We start from the raw sequence: 17,155 nt of genomic DNA, 5'->3' as shown, positions 1-17,155 counted from the left end.
TTATAAATCCTTTGCTCCTGATTTTCCCAATGCATTCCGCTTTACCTGTTTCATGCTTAATCTAAAGCAAAAAGTGATCTTTGTTTTAGCTATAACTTGATTTGAATTAAGAATGCAGGAAAATTACTGGCTCTAATAATAAAGTGCTCTAGTGTTATTCAGGTATCAAAATAATTCCCAAAGATTATCCATTCAACAAGGCCAGTGTAAAGCTTTCCAAGGTACAAATATTTTAACATTCTGATTCTTAAATGGGAAAGAAGTTTCTTGAATTTGACAAAGGACATTATGAGGGAAGAGGTCTCCTTGTTTTACACACAAATAAAATTGTGCGACACCTGGAAGAATCATTGGCTAAAAAAATTCTAAATGTTCTCCAATGGTAGTGATAGTACTTATACTTCATTTCTGATACCACTTTTCATATTTTCTGAGAAGAGCAAGGGAAGCTACACAGTCATCAGTCAGTTAAGAAATTTCATGTTTAAACTGGGCAGGACTCTGATTTAGATTGGGGCTGTAAAAATACAGGGTAAAATTAGAATCAACAATAAGAAGATAAATTTTGTTTATTCTCCTCTCCCATGCCCCCTTCTAGTACAGCCAACACCATCACAGAATGATTTACCTAGGCATGCTTCCCTTAAAGACATCACTTTTCAAATTTCTTATATCCAGTTGGTATTCATTAATGAAACAACACGATTTCCACACCATACCTATGTCAGGTATAAATTAAATGTATATTAAAACTACAAGCAAAATTACTTAAAGCATAACTGATATTGAAAGATTTTTTTAAATATCAAACAAGTATGCTCCCCATGACCAGAGGAATTTTGTTAACAAAAGTGCTCAAGTTATTACAGGATGTACAATTTTATAACATGTAAAAGCGTTTTCTGAAATACCTGACTAGACTTTACTTCTTCCTAAGGTATAAGACAAATACTTTCAAAATATGCTAATATCTGAATTTTTTCAACACACTAATGATCACAGAGTATACTCACATTACTTCATATAATGCAATAATAATATGTAGACTATAAAAGAATATCATAGGTATTGCTTGATAATTATGATCTAGTGTTCCTGATTTTGGATTTACTACTTGAGTTCATAGCCTAAAAGTTAATATACCTTGAAAACTGCCTAAATACTTTCTCCACATTTTTTACTCTGTAAGGTAATAAAGGTCCTCCCGTTCTTTCCTACTGTTTTCATAGATTCCTTGACTTTTTTTGAGGAGGTAGTATGGCACAACGGAAAAGAAATATGAGCTTAGGGCCGGACGCAGTGGCTCATGCCTGTATTCCCAGCACTTTGGGAGGCCGAAGCAGGTGGATCACCTGATGTCAGGAGTTCGAGATCAGCCTGACCAACATGGTGAAACCCTGTCTCTACTAAAAATATAAAATTAGCTGAGAGTGGCAGCGCATGCCTGTAATCCCAGCTACTTGTGAGGCTGAGGCAGGAGAATCACTTGAACCCAGGAGGCAGAGGTTGCAGTGAGCTGAGATCACACCATTGCATTCCAGCCTGGGCAACAAGAGCGAAACTTTGTCTAAACAAAAATAATGTATATATATATATATATATATATATATATATATATATATGTATATACATATATATATATATGTATATACGTATATATATATATGCTAGGAGTTACATAGAACTTATTGTCTAAACATGAACAAGTTACTTAAGCTCTTCAAGTTATGCTGCCCAGTATGACAACTACAAGCCGCATGTGGTTATTTAAATTGAAATTAAGATCATTAATAAATAAAAACTTCAGTCACATTAGTCCCATTTCAAGTATTCAACAGCCATAACGTAAAGCACAGATTAAAAACAAAATCCATCATTGCAGAAATTTCTAGTGGACAGTGATGTCTTAATTAGTTAGCTAATTATTATGTTAAATATCTGAAAAAATAGGTATGCCATCCTGCTTATGATTATCACATGGATTAAATAAGGAGTTATATTAAAAAGACTTACACTCAGTACATAGGCAATTAGGTTTAGTTTACCATTCCTTCTGTTTGCTGAATAAAGAAATTAAATGGCTGTGCTTATTCCTTATTTTCTTTTCACATGTATTTGATGCTAATCAGGCTCTGGTGAGAAGAGAGATAACAATAAAATCTATCCAACATATTTATTAAATCCAAACAAAAAAAGGTTGTAATTTTTGTCAAAAGAAATCAGGAAGACTGGCACACTAGGGCATCTTCAAGTCTAGGTTATACTGGTGAAGTATATGTCACTTCAACAGATTAAGATGTCACTTCACCAGTTTAAGATGAATAGATATGTCATCTTAAAGAGGGAAAGCTGATGGTACAGCACATTGCAAAATTTTGAACAAAGATTGGCAAACTACAATTCTGAGCTAACTCTGGCCTGGACTCTAAGCTAAAAATGTTTTTAAAAGACACATTTAAGATTTGTAAAAACAAAGAAGAATATGTGACAAGAGATCTTATGTAACCTGCAAAGCCTAAAACATTTATCATATGGCCCCTTACAGAAAAAAAATTGCCAGCCTACAACTGAGAAAATCAAATAAGATATTTAAAAAGTATCAGAATTTGGGGTGTTATAAAAAACTTACAGTCTCATAAGACTGTCATTATCAAACATCATTAAAATTGAGCAGAGATAATCGAGTTTTCACAAGAGGTAAGACCTTGATTTAAAACTACTTGTAACTTCGAAATAACCTGCCAAGTCAAAATTATGACTTATTTAAAATCAGTGAGAGATTAAAAACTGGCTCTCTACAAAAGATAACAGGTTCTAAAACAGAATTCTCTCACATGGAAATTTACAAACAGCAAGGCTAAAAGATGAGCATGAGGGAACTTATTCATAAGACTCACCCCCTCCAACTGTTCCTGCAATAACAATATAGCTGTTTCTTGTTATTTGCAGCAGTTATATTCTATAAAGTAGCCATAAATACTGATTTACAGAATACTAAACCATTTCTCCAGGGAAAAATACAGGGTTAGCTTCCTGTGATACCAAGTTTTTGAAGGTTTTTATCATGACCTAATGCTGAATTTTATCAAATGCTTTTTCAGCATCAGTTGAAATGATAATATGATTTTGATCCTGCATTCTGTTGATATGATGTATCACACTAGCTGATTTACATATGCTGAACCATCCTTGCATCTCTGGGATAAATCCTACATGGTCATGATAAATGATCTCTTCAATGTGTTTTGGAATCTGGTTTGCTGGTATCTTGTTGAGAATTTTTGCATCAATATTTATCAGGGATATTGCTCTGTAGTTTCCTTTTTTGATGTGTCTCTGATTTTAATATGAGGGTAATATTAGCCTTGTAGAATGAGTTTGGAAGTATTCCCCTCTCCTGTATTTTTCAGAATAGCTTCAGTAGAACTGGTATTTCTTCTTTAAATGTTTGGTAAAATCCAGCAGTGAAGCTATCAAGTCCCAGGGTTTTATCTCCTGGGAGATTTTTACTACATATTCAATCTCATTGTTATTTGTCTGTTCAGATTTTGGATTTCTTCATAGTTCAATTCTGGTAGGTTGTGTGTGTCTAGGAATGTATCTATTTCTTCTAAATTTTCCAATTTATTGGCATATAGTTGATCACAGTAGCCACTAATGATCCTTTGAATTTCTGCAGTATTGGTTGAATGTCTCCTTTCTCATCTCTGATTTTATTTATTTGGTTTTTTGTTAGTCTCCCTAAAGGTTTGTAAATTTCATCTTTTAAAACAGCCAACATTTTGTTTCATTGATCTTGTGTACTGTTTTCTTCATTTCAATTTCATTTATTTCTGCTCTGATATTTATCATTTCTTCTACTGATTTTGTGTTTGGTTAGCTCTTGCTATTAAGAATTTTTGTTCTGGGAGGTATGAAGATGGCTGATTAGAAGCAGCCAGTGCATGCTGCCCTCAAGGGGAAGATATACAGCAGCCAGTAAACACAAGTTCTTCCACTGAATCATCCAGGAGGACACACTGCAATTCATCAAGGGAGCACCATGACCCACAAGAGAGCAAAGATGTACAAGGCAGGACAGCTGCCCACCCAGGACTGGCAGGAAGACAAGGGGAGCTCCCCACCACAGGGAAACAGTAAGTCAGCAAAAGCCCCCAGGGACTCACACTTGTGCCATGAACCTTTGCAATCCTGGGCACAAGAGATCTCCACAGACCCTCTACTCCCAGGGCCTCCAGACTGACATGGACTGCCTAGAGTCTTCTGGGTAGAGTTGCCACTCAGGCATATAAGGAGCCCCAAGGGCCTTGCTCCTGAGCACTCTTGTACCAGCTACCATAGCTCCACCAGTAAGTGAGGCAAGACTCTCTCACATGCCCCCAGGATAGAGGCCACATGCATGGTACTGAGCAATGGATGGACTGCAGGCTTTGCCTCTGCTACACGTGGCTAGGAAAAGCCCACTGGTCTGGGATCCTAACACAACCACACCAATCACACCTAAGCATTCAAGCCAATACCAGCTCTGTATTTCTTCTGGGATAAAGCTCCCAGAGGTAACTGATAGGCCTGACATTTTTGCCAATCGCTCAGCCCGGACCTCTACTACACTCAGGCTGAGAACGGAAGGAAGAGCCCAAAATATTGCTGGCCTCCGGCACACTACAGCAGGCTTACAGAAAAGTGGCCAGATTATTTTCTATGTAGGTCTCTGCCAGTGCTACTTCTCGCTGGGCAGAGCTTCCCAACCAGGATCCCCAGTATAGCCACCCTACCCCAACCTAAGCACTTGGGCTGGCAGCACCTCTGCATTTCTCTGAAATGGAGCTCCCAGAAATAATCAAGAGACAAAACATTTTTACCATTACTGCAGCAAAACAAAACAACAGCAGCAGCAACAACAACAACAACAACAACAACAACAACAACAACACCACCACCACAATCCAAAGGACAGCAACATCAAACTTTAAAGGAACATCAGCCCACACATGAAAAAGAATGAGTGCAACAACTCAGGCAACTGGAAAAGCCGGAGTATCTTCTCCCCTCTAAAGAACTGCACCACCTCCACAGCAATGGTACTTAACCAGACTAAAGTGGTGGAAATGACAAAGGGTTTAGAATATAGATAGGAATGAAGAACATCAAAATTCAGAAGAAAGTTGAACCAAATCCAAAGAATCTAAGAATTAATACAAGAGTTAAAAGATAAAATAGCCATTTTAAGAACCAAAACCAACTGAAAGAGCTGAAAATTGCACTGCAAAAATTTCATAACATAATCAGAAGTACTAACAGCAGAAAAGATCAAGCTGAGGGAAGACTCTCAGCTTGAAGATCAGTTCTTCCAATCAACTCGGTTAGACAAAAATAAAGAGAAGAGAATTAAAAAAGGAACAAAACCTCTGGAAATACAGAATTATGTAGAGACCAAACCAGGCGTCCCCAAACTACGGCCCACGGGCTGCAGGCAGCCCCCTGAGGCCATTTATCCGGCCCCCCGCTGCACTTCAGGAAGGGGCACCTCTTTCATTGGTGGTCAGTGAGAGGAGGACAGTATGTGGCGGTCCTCCAACGGTCTGAGGGACAGTGAACTGGCCCCCTGTGTAAAAAGTTTGGGGACACCTGGACCAAACCAATGACTCACCGACATCTCTAAAACACAGAGAGAAAGAGACAGCAACTTGGAAAACGTATTTGTGAATATTGTCCATGAAAATGTCCCCAACCTCACTAGATAGGCCAACATTCAAATTCAAGAAATGAATAGAAGCCACATGAGACCGTATATAAGATACCATCCCCAAGAAACATCTTCATCATATTCTTCAGGGTCAACATGAAGAAATATTAAAGGCAGCTAGAGAGAAGAAGCAGGTTACCTCTGTTCTCAAAGAACTGAAAACAGAATTACCATTTGACTCAGCAATCCCACTACTGGGTATATATCCAAAGGAATATAAATTATTTTACCATATATACATGTATTCATGTGTTCATCACAACACTATTCACAATACCAAATACATGGAATCAACTTAGGTGCCCATCAGTGGCGTATTGAACATAGAAATGCGATACATATACACCATGGAATACTATGCATCCATACAAAAGAAGAAATCATGTCCTTTACAGCAACATGGATGCAGCTGCAAGCCATTGTCCTAACTGAATTAATGCAGGGAAAGAAAATCAAATACTGCATGTTCTCACTTTTAAGTGGAAAATAAACATTTGTTACACATGGACATATAGATGGGAACAATAGACACTGAGGACTAGTAGATGGGGCAGGGAGGGAGAAAAGGATTGAAAAACTATTGGATAATATGCTCATTATCCAATAGTTGGGAAGGGCTCAATCAAACCCCAAACGTCAGCATCACTCAATATTCTCTTGTAACAAACCTGCACATATACTTCTGAACCTAGAATAAAAGTTGACATTATTAATAAAAAAGGTGCCAACTAGAGTTTAATTACGAAGTCTGTTGCTTTTACTAAAAACATAAGGCTGATTTCTATGATAATTATACTCTATCACCTAGCATTTTTTAAAAATAATATTTATAAAACATTTCAATAATCTATTTTATTGCTGCGAGTCTAACAACATTATGGGGACACATGATCAAATACAACCTGATTCTAAAATAAAAGAGGAGAAAAAAGTCATTCTGCAAGAAAATATACTTTTCCCCAATAACATCAATCTTGACTAATATAATTTTTTTAAATTTAGAAAATATACATTGTGTGACTCAGCTATCTACAACTTTTTAGCTTCTAGAAGAGTTCATTAACCAGTAAAGGGGGGAAAGAAACAAGACATTTTCAAAATCTCTTGTGGTCAAAAAGCTATCGTGGAGCATCCAGCAACCAACAAAACAGGAGAAAAACCAAGAGCTGAGTTTCAGAGGTGAGGTTACTCCAGTTGGCTAGTTGTGATTATAAAAGTTAAGATTATACATACCAAAAGTCACAAAATGGGAGAAATAACAAGGAACAGAGTTAAGAAATAATAAAAAGAGAATAAAAGATAGTAGCAGAGGCACAGTATGGCTGGCAAAGGAAAAGAACCAGCAACAAAGCTACAAATGCATGATGGAACAGCTCTCCAACCTGGTAGCATTATGGTACCTGTGCCACACCTCATTATAATGTCCCTGAAAACAAAAGAGATCTTTGACGACAGTGTGTTTGAGGAGTGCATACAATGTGCCATGTGCTTTATATATATACAGACTTTTAATCTTCACAATAATCTAATATAGTGAGTCTTATTTAGGATGCTTTTGGCTAAAATTCTGGAATCTCCAACTTAAACTGGCTTCAACTATGAAAAAATGTATTCTCCATATAACAAAGTCTAGGAGCAGGCAGACATAAGGATTGGTTAATCCACTTGCTTATCGAGAACCTAGGTTCTTCCATTTTCCTCTGTAGCCCACAATAAAGTGCCATTTAAAATGAGGCATAGCATCTGGTGTTTTCTTGAAAACTAAATATTAAGGAACACTAAGAGAAAGAAGTGACCTGTAACACAGCGGTAAAAGTGAAATATATTCTGATGACAAATGTGCTGACAAAAATAACACCTGTGGTCTAATACATTAGGAATGGAAAAGGAGTAATTAACATTTGCTAAACGCCTACTATGCACCAGAAAGTATTTGGACACAAGTAAAGTACACAAATATCAGCAGTGGCCTTTGGAGAACAGAAAAACACTTGGAAAAAAGGCTGCCTTTGATTTACTGAGCATGTCACCCTGCCTACAAAGCCAAGAAGTTGTATATATTTCAGTTCACAATTATGAAAGAAAAGCAAATGACACGAGTCACTTTTTTAAGATAGCACTTTCTGAGACTATTTCCGGATTCGATACTTATTCAGGTCCACTATCTATATTTATATCTTTACTTAGATAACAAATACAACATATTACAATTGGCAAAGTTAAAAAGTAAAGATACTGAGTTATGAAGAAAGGATTCAACTCTTTGGTTTAACATAGACGGGAGTTACACAGTACATTTGAGATATAATGTTCATCAAAATTAAAGCTGTAGCACTTAAAAGACCAATCTTAAGTTACCTTGAACAAATAACTGCCTAACTCAGTGTAGTTGCATTATGAAATTATAGAACATTAATGGTAAAGCATTTCAAGAACTCAGTTATTTATCATGTATGGAAGAAATTATTCTGAAATTTCTGAACATATAAATCATTCAATAATCGTGGTGCAATTATTACTGAGTAATACTTGAAAGTGTCAAAAGTTTATCTTAGATAAATAAAAATCTAACTAGAAAATTAAAAATAAAAACATATAGGGAGTATATTTACACAATTAAACATCTTTAAAATCCTCCAGAAATGGCACAACAGATCAGCAAAATTCCACTTTATCCAGTTTATGTTAACCACGCTGAAGTATTTTATCAGTATTTTAGAATATCTTAATCAGTACTTTGACAAATAGTGAATATTGTTAAAGTCAGTAATCAGATTTTGAAAAACACCTAACAGCCTCCTTTTACAAACACATATATACACATATGCTATATCTGCAGAAAAACTTAGGCTGTATCTCCCTGGTGGAAATGTGGGACAGGAATATTGACAGCATTCTATTTACTTGATAATAAAAGCATGGTTTTAAAGCTGTTGTCAGTTTAGAATTCAAATGTTACAAAATTTCAAAACAGGATTAAATAAACTATACAGAAATGCTGAATTGATCTTTCTAAAATACTCCTTGCTCTCTCAGCTCAATAAACAACCTTTATTGCCTTCTTCTGGCCTAGCCAAATTAATCCTCCTAGTCCTCAAACATGTCAAGCACATTCCTCCCTCAGTGCCTTCACACACTCCAAGTGCTGTGGTAGAATGCCCTTTCCTCTCCTGTATCTAACAATACTTGGCACACAGTAGGTATTCAAAAAATAATTACTGAATGAATACACTTACCAAAACCATGCCCTTCACTGAAAGCCTAGCTAAATTCCCACTAGTTCACTCAAAGACATCTCTCTGAATTCATATAGTTCATATTTTTATGAAGCACTAATCTGGTTATTTAACAAATATTACATTAGTATGTATCTTTTTAAAATATATGCAGCCTATTTTTCTATTAAATATAGACTCCTACAAGTAGTCTTACACCTCTTGTATCCAAAAGACTTGGACCTTAAAACTAAATAATAAAATAATACACAGGTTTTAATAGAGCAGTATACACAGAGAATCTACTAAGTTCTTTTATATAATAACGTTTATGAGATGCCTTATATACCAAGTGTTTGTGGAGGCAAACGACTAAAGGTCCTAAAGAAAAACTGAAATTCTAAGACCGATTCAGCAGTCTTAACTTTTTGAAAATCTAATGAAAGTTATTAACTATCTACCTCAAAATGTACTTACTCTGAAATTTTTGCATAAGCTTGCAGGCCCACACACTCTGAGGCATTTGAGGACCCAATCAATCTGGCTCCAACACAAATGAAATTTATCACAAGTACATTTTATCCTGATATGCAGACACAAAATTCCCTCAGAAGTGCTCTAAGGATCAAATACAATTGTGGTGTATTTTGAAAAGTTATTTTATTATTTTAAATTTTTATATGTCCACTATTTCAATAGCTTTTGGAATACACATGGTTTTTGAGTACATGGGTGAATTGTATAGACCTAAACTATAAGATCTTAGCGCACCCACAACTTGAATAGTATACAATTTACCCAATATGTACTCATTTTTTTTTTTTTTTTAAATCTCTAGTCCTCCCTCCACTCTGCCTTTTCGGAGTTTGCAAACTCCATTACACCACTCTGTATGTCTTTGCATACCTATAGCTTAGCTCCCACTTGTAAGTGAGAACAGAGAGTATTTGGTTTTCCATTCCTGAGTTACTTCATTTAGAAGAATGGCTGCCAGTCCCATCCAAGTTGCTACAAAAGACATTATTTCACTGTTATTTATAGGTGAGTAGTATTCCACGGTGTATATAAAATACAACATTTTATTGTATTTATTTATTTATTTATCCATTTATTTTTAATTCAATAGCTTTTGGGGTACAAGTGGTTTTTTTTCACATGTGATGAATTATGTAGTAGAGATTTTAGTGCATCTGTCACCTGAGCAGTGTACATTATGCCTAATGTACAGTTGTTGTTTTTTTAAATCCCTAACCCACCTCCTAGCATCCCCATTCTGACTCTCTAAAGTCTATTATACCACTCTATATGCCTTTGTGTACGCATAGCTTAGTTCCCACTATAAGAGAGAACATACAGTTTTTGGCTTTCCACTCCTGTGTTACTTCACTTAGAATAATGACTGCCAGCTCCATCCAAGATGTCACAAAAGACATTATTTCATTCCTTTTCGTGGCTGGATAGTATTCCATGGTGTATATATGCCACATTTTATTGATCTACTTGGTGGTTGATGGGCATTTAGGTTGGTTCCATATTTTTGCAATTGTGAATTGCGCTGCTATAAACATGTATGTGCATGTGTCTTTTTTGTATCATGATTTCTCCTTTGGGTAGATACCCAGTAGTGGGACTGCAGGATAGAAAGATAGACACATTTTTAGTTCTTTAAGGAATCCCCATACTATTTTCCATAGTGGCTCTACTAATTTACACTACAGCAATGTAAAAGTAATCCATTTTCACCACGTCCACATGAATAGTTATTGTTTTTTAGCTTAATTACGGTCATTCTTACAAAGGTAAGGTGGTATCTTACTGTGGTTTTAATTTGCATATTCCTGATGATTGGTGATGTTGAGAATTTTTAAATATGTTTGATGGCTGTTTGCAAATCTTTTGAGAAATGTCTATGTACTTTGCCCACTTTTGACGGGATTATCCGGGTTTCTTGGTGATTTAAGTTTCTTATACATTCTGGATACTAGCCCTTTGTCAAATGCACAGTTGGCAAACATTTTCTTCCATTCTGTGGGTTGTCTGTTGATTATTTCTTTTGCTGTGCAGAAGCTTTTTAGTTTAATTAGGTCTCGTTATTTATTTTAATTATTATTATTATTTTTTTTGAGATGGATTCTCACTCTGTCACCCAGGCTGGAGTGCAATAAAGCGATCTCAGCTCACTGCAACCTCCACCTCCAGGTTCAAGCAATTCTCTTGCCTCAGCTTCCTGAGTAGTTGGGATTACAAGCACCCACCAACCCATCTGGCTGATTTTTGAATGTTTAGTAGAGATGGGATTTCATAATGGTGGTCATGCTGGTCTCAAACTCCTGATCTCAGGTGAGTCACCTGCCTCTGCCACCCAAAGTGCTGGGATTACAGGCAGGAGCCAACATGCTCCGCCAGGTACTGTTTATTTATTCTTCTTTTTGTTTTTGTTGCATTTGCTTTTGGGGTCTTAGTCTGATGTCTACAAAAAAAAAAAAAAAAAAAAAAAAGAAAAGAAAATATCAAACACTTAAAAAAAAAAAAAGAGTTTTAACAATGTCGTCTTCTAAAATTTTTATAGTTTCAAGCCAGATATTTATGGCTTTGATCAATCTTGAGTTGATGTTTGTATATAGTGACAGAGATCCATTTTCATTCTTCTACATGTGGCTTGCCAGTTTTATCAGCAGCATTTATAGAATAAGGTGTCTTTTTCCCAATTTATGCTTTTGTATGCTTTGTTGAAGATTGGTTGGCTGTATGTATTTGGCTTTATTTCTGAGTTTTTTACCTTTTTCCATTGGTCTATGTGCCTACTTTTATAACAGTACCATGCTGGTTTGTAACTAAAGCCTTGTTAGTATACTTTGAAGTCTGATGATGCAATCGCTTCAAATTTGTTTTTTTCTGTTTGTTTCTTTTTTCCTTTTTTGCTTCAGATTACTTTGGCTATTCAAGCTCTTTTTTGGTTCCATATGGATTCTAGGGTTGTTTTTCTAATTCTGTCAAAATGGTCTATCAATTTTGTTTATTTTATCAAAGAACCAGCATTGTGTTTCCTTAATATTTGGTTTCTTTTTGTTTAAATTTTATTCCTTTCTTATTTTATTTTTACTGCCCTATGATAAAGTTCAATAGACTTAACTGAAACACATATCCATATATTCACTGGTCCTAGTTCTACTCCTTTGGGTCATATAGAACAGGTCTAGCCACTCTTTCCCAAGAAAACATACCTTAATTGCCCTTTGCTGACTTCTGAACCATATCCCTGTGTCTCCTAGACTATTTCTCAAGGGTATTAAAGTTTCTGATAATAACAGGTGCCAATAAAGCCATCTTCTGCTCTAACAGAGATACTATAATGGTATATTTTTTGAAATAGGAAAAAGAAAACATAAAAACAATATAAAAGTCTTACACAAGCAAGCCCTCTTTTAGGGTAATCACCAGTCCCTAACAGTGGATCTGTATATATCAGAGTACTTATATTCTTTGGAAAATAATGAGTGGGTGAATCATCTCTAAGAGAATAAACTATCATTAAATCTACAGAGAATACCTGAGTATATGAGCCATGATATTATTTATTATACTGGTACATGGAAAGCAGATACTTTGCTGAAGAAGGAAATTTTAAACCTCTGCCTATTTTTTCTTGTAAAACTCTTGGAAAAGATAGTAGTGGTACTTAAGAACAAGTAATCCAACTACAGTAACCGAATGCTGCAAAAATGTACCTGTACAATTTGAACCTTCCATATTAGTATTTCAAGCAATCTACTTCAAATGACTGAAATGCTGAAGTCAAAAAGAAAACCTGTGGAAATGCTACAGGAGTAAAACCACCACCAAACTATAAAGATTTTAGCATCTGAATCCTCAAAGGTTTGGAATTCTATTATGCTTTAATTTATACTCTTTATGAGTTAGGTTCTTCTAAAAGGCCAATGAAAATGGCACTCTCCTTCCCACTCTACTAACATTTTACCTTCTTTTATTTGAATTATTCTTAAAAAATTTTTTAAAAACCCAAAAAAAACTTTTTTCAAGCCAGGAAAACTATTTTGTTTCATAGGACAGAGAGTAAACAATCTCTGCAATAATCTTTACATTCAAATTTCTAGCTTACTGCTTGAATGATTAAGAAAGGACAGAATTTCATACACAAATAGATTAACAATTTAATAATGTACACTCTATAGGCTTAAAGATTATTTTTGTCATAAAAATGTCATAAAGTTGCATCTATTTATTTCAAATTGGTCCATTTTATTTTGTGCACCTTTAGTCAAGTTTATTAATATTTAATGGATCTCCTATTTAAAAAAAGTAAAAATTTTTCTATGCTCTGAAGCAGCTCACAGTTAGATATTCCTTGACAATGTGAAATAATTTACCTATGAAACCATCAAAACTACCTATTACATGTTTATATGTGTGTTATTCCTGGATACAGGAACAGAATAGATTTTTTTTAAAGGATACTGATAGTTCTCTAGGGTTAATAGTATGCTCTGTTTTCTTTTTTCTTCTTAGAAAGCTTAGCTATTTGTATCTTCTGATAATTTTTCACTTAGATTTTATATTTATCTGCTTAACAAATAATTCTAGGCCTGTTATTTTTTTCTTCTAAATAAAAGAAAAATATAATGAATAACTATCTATTGTCTGAAAGTGATCAAAATAAGTCTCAGAAGAAATACAGCTACATATATTAATTTTAATTAAAAATCTGGTAATACTACACAACCAATTTCCATTATACTTGCTTGAGACTTGATGTTCACTATGATGAGAAACAGGTTATTAGTCCACTGGCATGAAGGAAGTGAGAATTAAACTGAGATCTGAAGATCAGAAGAAATATTGTACTACACTAGGTACAGGGACTAAAAGGATTCTTCTAAAACAGATTAACAGCAGAAGCTAGCAATTACTGAACATTTGAAATAGCCCAAGTATAGCGTTGTGCACATCACCTATTACCTATTTAGTATTTTTCAGTATAAAGCCCTGGGAAACAAGTACAATTCTTATTTCAATTATTCAGATGAGAAAACAGATTTAGATAGTTTATGTGATCTGCCCAAAGTTATACAGCTGTTATATCATAGGGCAGGGCAATTCTCATGTCAGTCCAGTTAAAGTGGCTTATATCCAAAAGACAGGCAGTAACAAATGCTGTCAAGGATGTGGAAAAAAGGGAACCCTTGTATATTGTTGCTGGGAATGTAAGTTAGTAAAACTACTATGGAGAACAGTTTGGAGGTTCCTAAACAAACTAAAAATTCAGCTACCATATTATCAAGCAATCCCACTGCTGGATATATACCCAAAAGAAAGGAAATCAGTATAGCCAACAGATATCTGCATTCCGTGTTTGTTGCAGCACGGTTCACAATAGCTAAGATTTGGAAACAACCTAAGTGTCCATCAACAGATCAATGAAAAAAGAAAATGTGGTATATATATATATATATATATATATATATATATATATATATATAGTGAAGTACTATTCAGCCACAATAAAAGTATGAGATCCAACAATTTTTAACAAGGATGAAACCAGAAGTCATTATGTTAAGTGAAATAAGCCAGGCACAGAAAGACAAATATCGTATGTTCTCACTGATTTGTGAGATCTAAAAATCAAAACAATTGAATTCATGGAGACAGGGAGTAGAAGGATGATTATCAGAGGCGGGGAAGGATAATGATAAGGGAAGACATGGGAATAGTTGGTACAAAAAAAAAAAATAGAATCCATCAGACCTACTATTTGATAACAGAACAGTGTGACTAAAGTCAATAATAACTTAATTGTTCATTTTATAAGAACTTAAAAGAACAACTGAACTGCTTGTAACTCAAAGAATAAATGCTTGAGGGAATGGATACCTCACTATCCATAATGTACGTTTTTCACATTTCATTCCTATATCAAAATATCTCATGTATCCTATAAATATATGCACGTACTATGTACCTACAAAACTTAAAAAATCATGAAAATAAAAAACAGATTTGATTACAGAAGAGGAGTATCATAGTGAGGCAGAATGTGTAGGATTTGCATAGCTATTACTGGCTTTCAAAATAGAAGTCATGAGACAAGCAATGCTGGTGGTCTCTAGGAATTAAAAAAGGCAAAGAAATGGATTCACTCCTAAAACTCCCAGAAGGAACACATGCCTGCCAACACCTTGAGTTTTAGACATATGACCCCCAGAACTGTGAGGAAACAAATTTGCATTGTTTTGGCCACTGAGACTGTGGTAATCTGTTACAGCAGCTATAAAAAATTTATACAAGTGTCAATCCACCAAGAACCATTTTTTTAAACAACTAAACATTAGGACTAACTATACAACTAAATCACAGGACTCAGCAATCATACTTCTGGGCATTTATACTGGTAAAAAAAAAAATTATATCCACATAAAATCCTGTACACTATTATTTGTATCAGCTGTATTTGCAACAGCCCAAACTGAAAACATTCCCTTGGTTTTTGAATGGCAGTATGAAGAGTTTGATGAAATGTCTCTCTCAGGGAGACAGCTATCAAACTCCTAACAATTAGCAAAGTCTCTGAATATTGATCAAATCATTCCCAATAAATTGAGATGCATTTATTCAACAAAATGTATACAACTTGCTAAGAAGAGTGCAAGGCAATGGCATTTATGGCGACTTAAACCCTAACATATCAATAACGGAATTACATGTAAATTGTTTAAATATACTAATTAAGGCAGATATTGGCAGAGTGGGTGAAAAATACTGACCCAAACTATTCATCTAACAGAGCATTAGTACCAAGAATATATATCAGATATCTGAGACTTCATGCTATATGGGAAACAGACATCACAGAGTTAGCCCAGGAAAGCCAGTAAACAAATAAGTGAACAAACATGCAACGCCAATAACAAGCCTGAGGTGGGGTTGTGAAGTGTTATCAGAAACCAGAGTTGCTTCAGTACAGTATCTAAAATGTCCATGATGTAGTTTGAATATTTGTCCCTGCCCAAATCACATGTTGAATATTAATTCCCAATAATGGAAGTAGGAGTTAGTGGTAGGAGGTGTTTGGGTCATGGTGGCAGATCCCTCATGGCTTGCTGCTGCCTTCAAGAGAGTAGGTTCATGAAATCTTGTTGCTTAGAAGTCTGTGGTCCCTTCCCTTCTCCCTTCCTCTCTTCTTCCCTCCTCCCACTTCTCTTGCTTCTGCCATGTGAGGCACTTGCTCCAGCTTCACTTTCCACCAAAATTGGAATCTTCACAGAAGCAGATGCTACCATGCTTCCTGTAAAGCCTACAAAACTGTGAGCCAATTAAATTTCTTTTCTTCATAAATTACCCAGTTTCAGGTACTTCCTTATAGCCATGCCAGAATGGCCTAACACAGGAAATTGTTATCAGGAATAGGGCTTTGCTATAAAGATACCTGAAAATTTGAAAGTGACTTTGCAACTAGATAATGGGCAGAGGCTGGAAAAGTGTAGAGGGCTCAGAAGATAGGGAGATGAGGGAACGTTTGGAACTTCTTAGAGACTGGTTAGATAGTTTTGACCAAAATGCTGACAGTGATATGGAAAATGAACTCTAGGCTGCTGAGGTCTGAGATGGAAATGAAGATATTTTGGGAATTGGAGTGAAGGTCAACCTTGCTATGCCCTAGCAAAGGACTTGGCTATAATGTATCCATGCCCTAGGCATCTGTGGAGGTTTGAACTTCAGAGTGATGACCTACGGTATCTGACAGAAAAATAATTCTAAGTGGCAAAGCATTCAAGAAGTGATGTGGCTGCTTATAACAGCCTACACTGAAATGCAAGAGCAAATAAATGCCTTAGTTAGAAATTATAAACAGAAAGCAGAGCATAAAAGTTTGAAATATTTGCAGCCTGGCCATGAGGCAGACAAAGAAAAAGCTTTTTCAGGAGGGGAACTCAAACAGGTTGCTGAGAAACCAGCTGCTAGAGATAGTTGCATTACTAAAAGGGAGCCAAGTGCTAATATCCAAGACAATGGGGAAAAGGCCTTAGACACCTTTGTAGCAGTTTTTCCCATCACAGGCCCAGGGATGTAAGAGGTTAGAAGGGTTTCATAGGCCAGGCCCAGGGCTCCACAGCCCTGCTCAGCCTCAGAAAACTGTTTCCCATATTCCAGCCAGGTAGAGTTCAGGCTACCACTT

At 35.6% G+C, this 17,155-nt stretch overlaps 1 protein-coding gene across 3 annotated transcripts in view; it reads right to left on the bottom strand.

The window, feature by feature from the left end:
- Window positions 1-17,155, bottom strand: part of APOOL (apolipoprotein O like) — a 72,174-nt gene that overhangs the window by 29,003 nt on the left and 26,016 nt on the right. Inside the window, exon 2 of one of the 3 annotated variants that reach the window (XM_074392165.1) lies at window positions 629-719. The exons of the other annotated variants lie outside the window; for them this stretch is intronic. The gene's annotated coding sequence lies outside the window, so the exon portion shown is untranslated. The remainder of the gene's footprint in view (window positions 1-628; window positions 720-17,155) is intronic. 3 annotated transcript variants of the gene reach the window in all.

The sequence above is a fragment of the Saimiri boliviensis genome, chromosome X, assembly GCF_048565385.1.
Source record: "Saimiri boliviensis isolate mSaiBol1 chromosome X, mSaiBol1.pri, whole genome shotgun sequence".
NCBI lineage: Eukaryota > Metazoa > Chordata > Mammalia > Primates > Cebidae > Saimiri > Saimiri boliviensis.
This window is presented reverse-complemented; position numbering and strand designations above follow the sequence as displayed.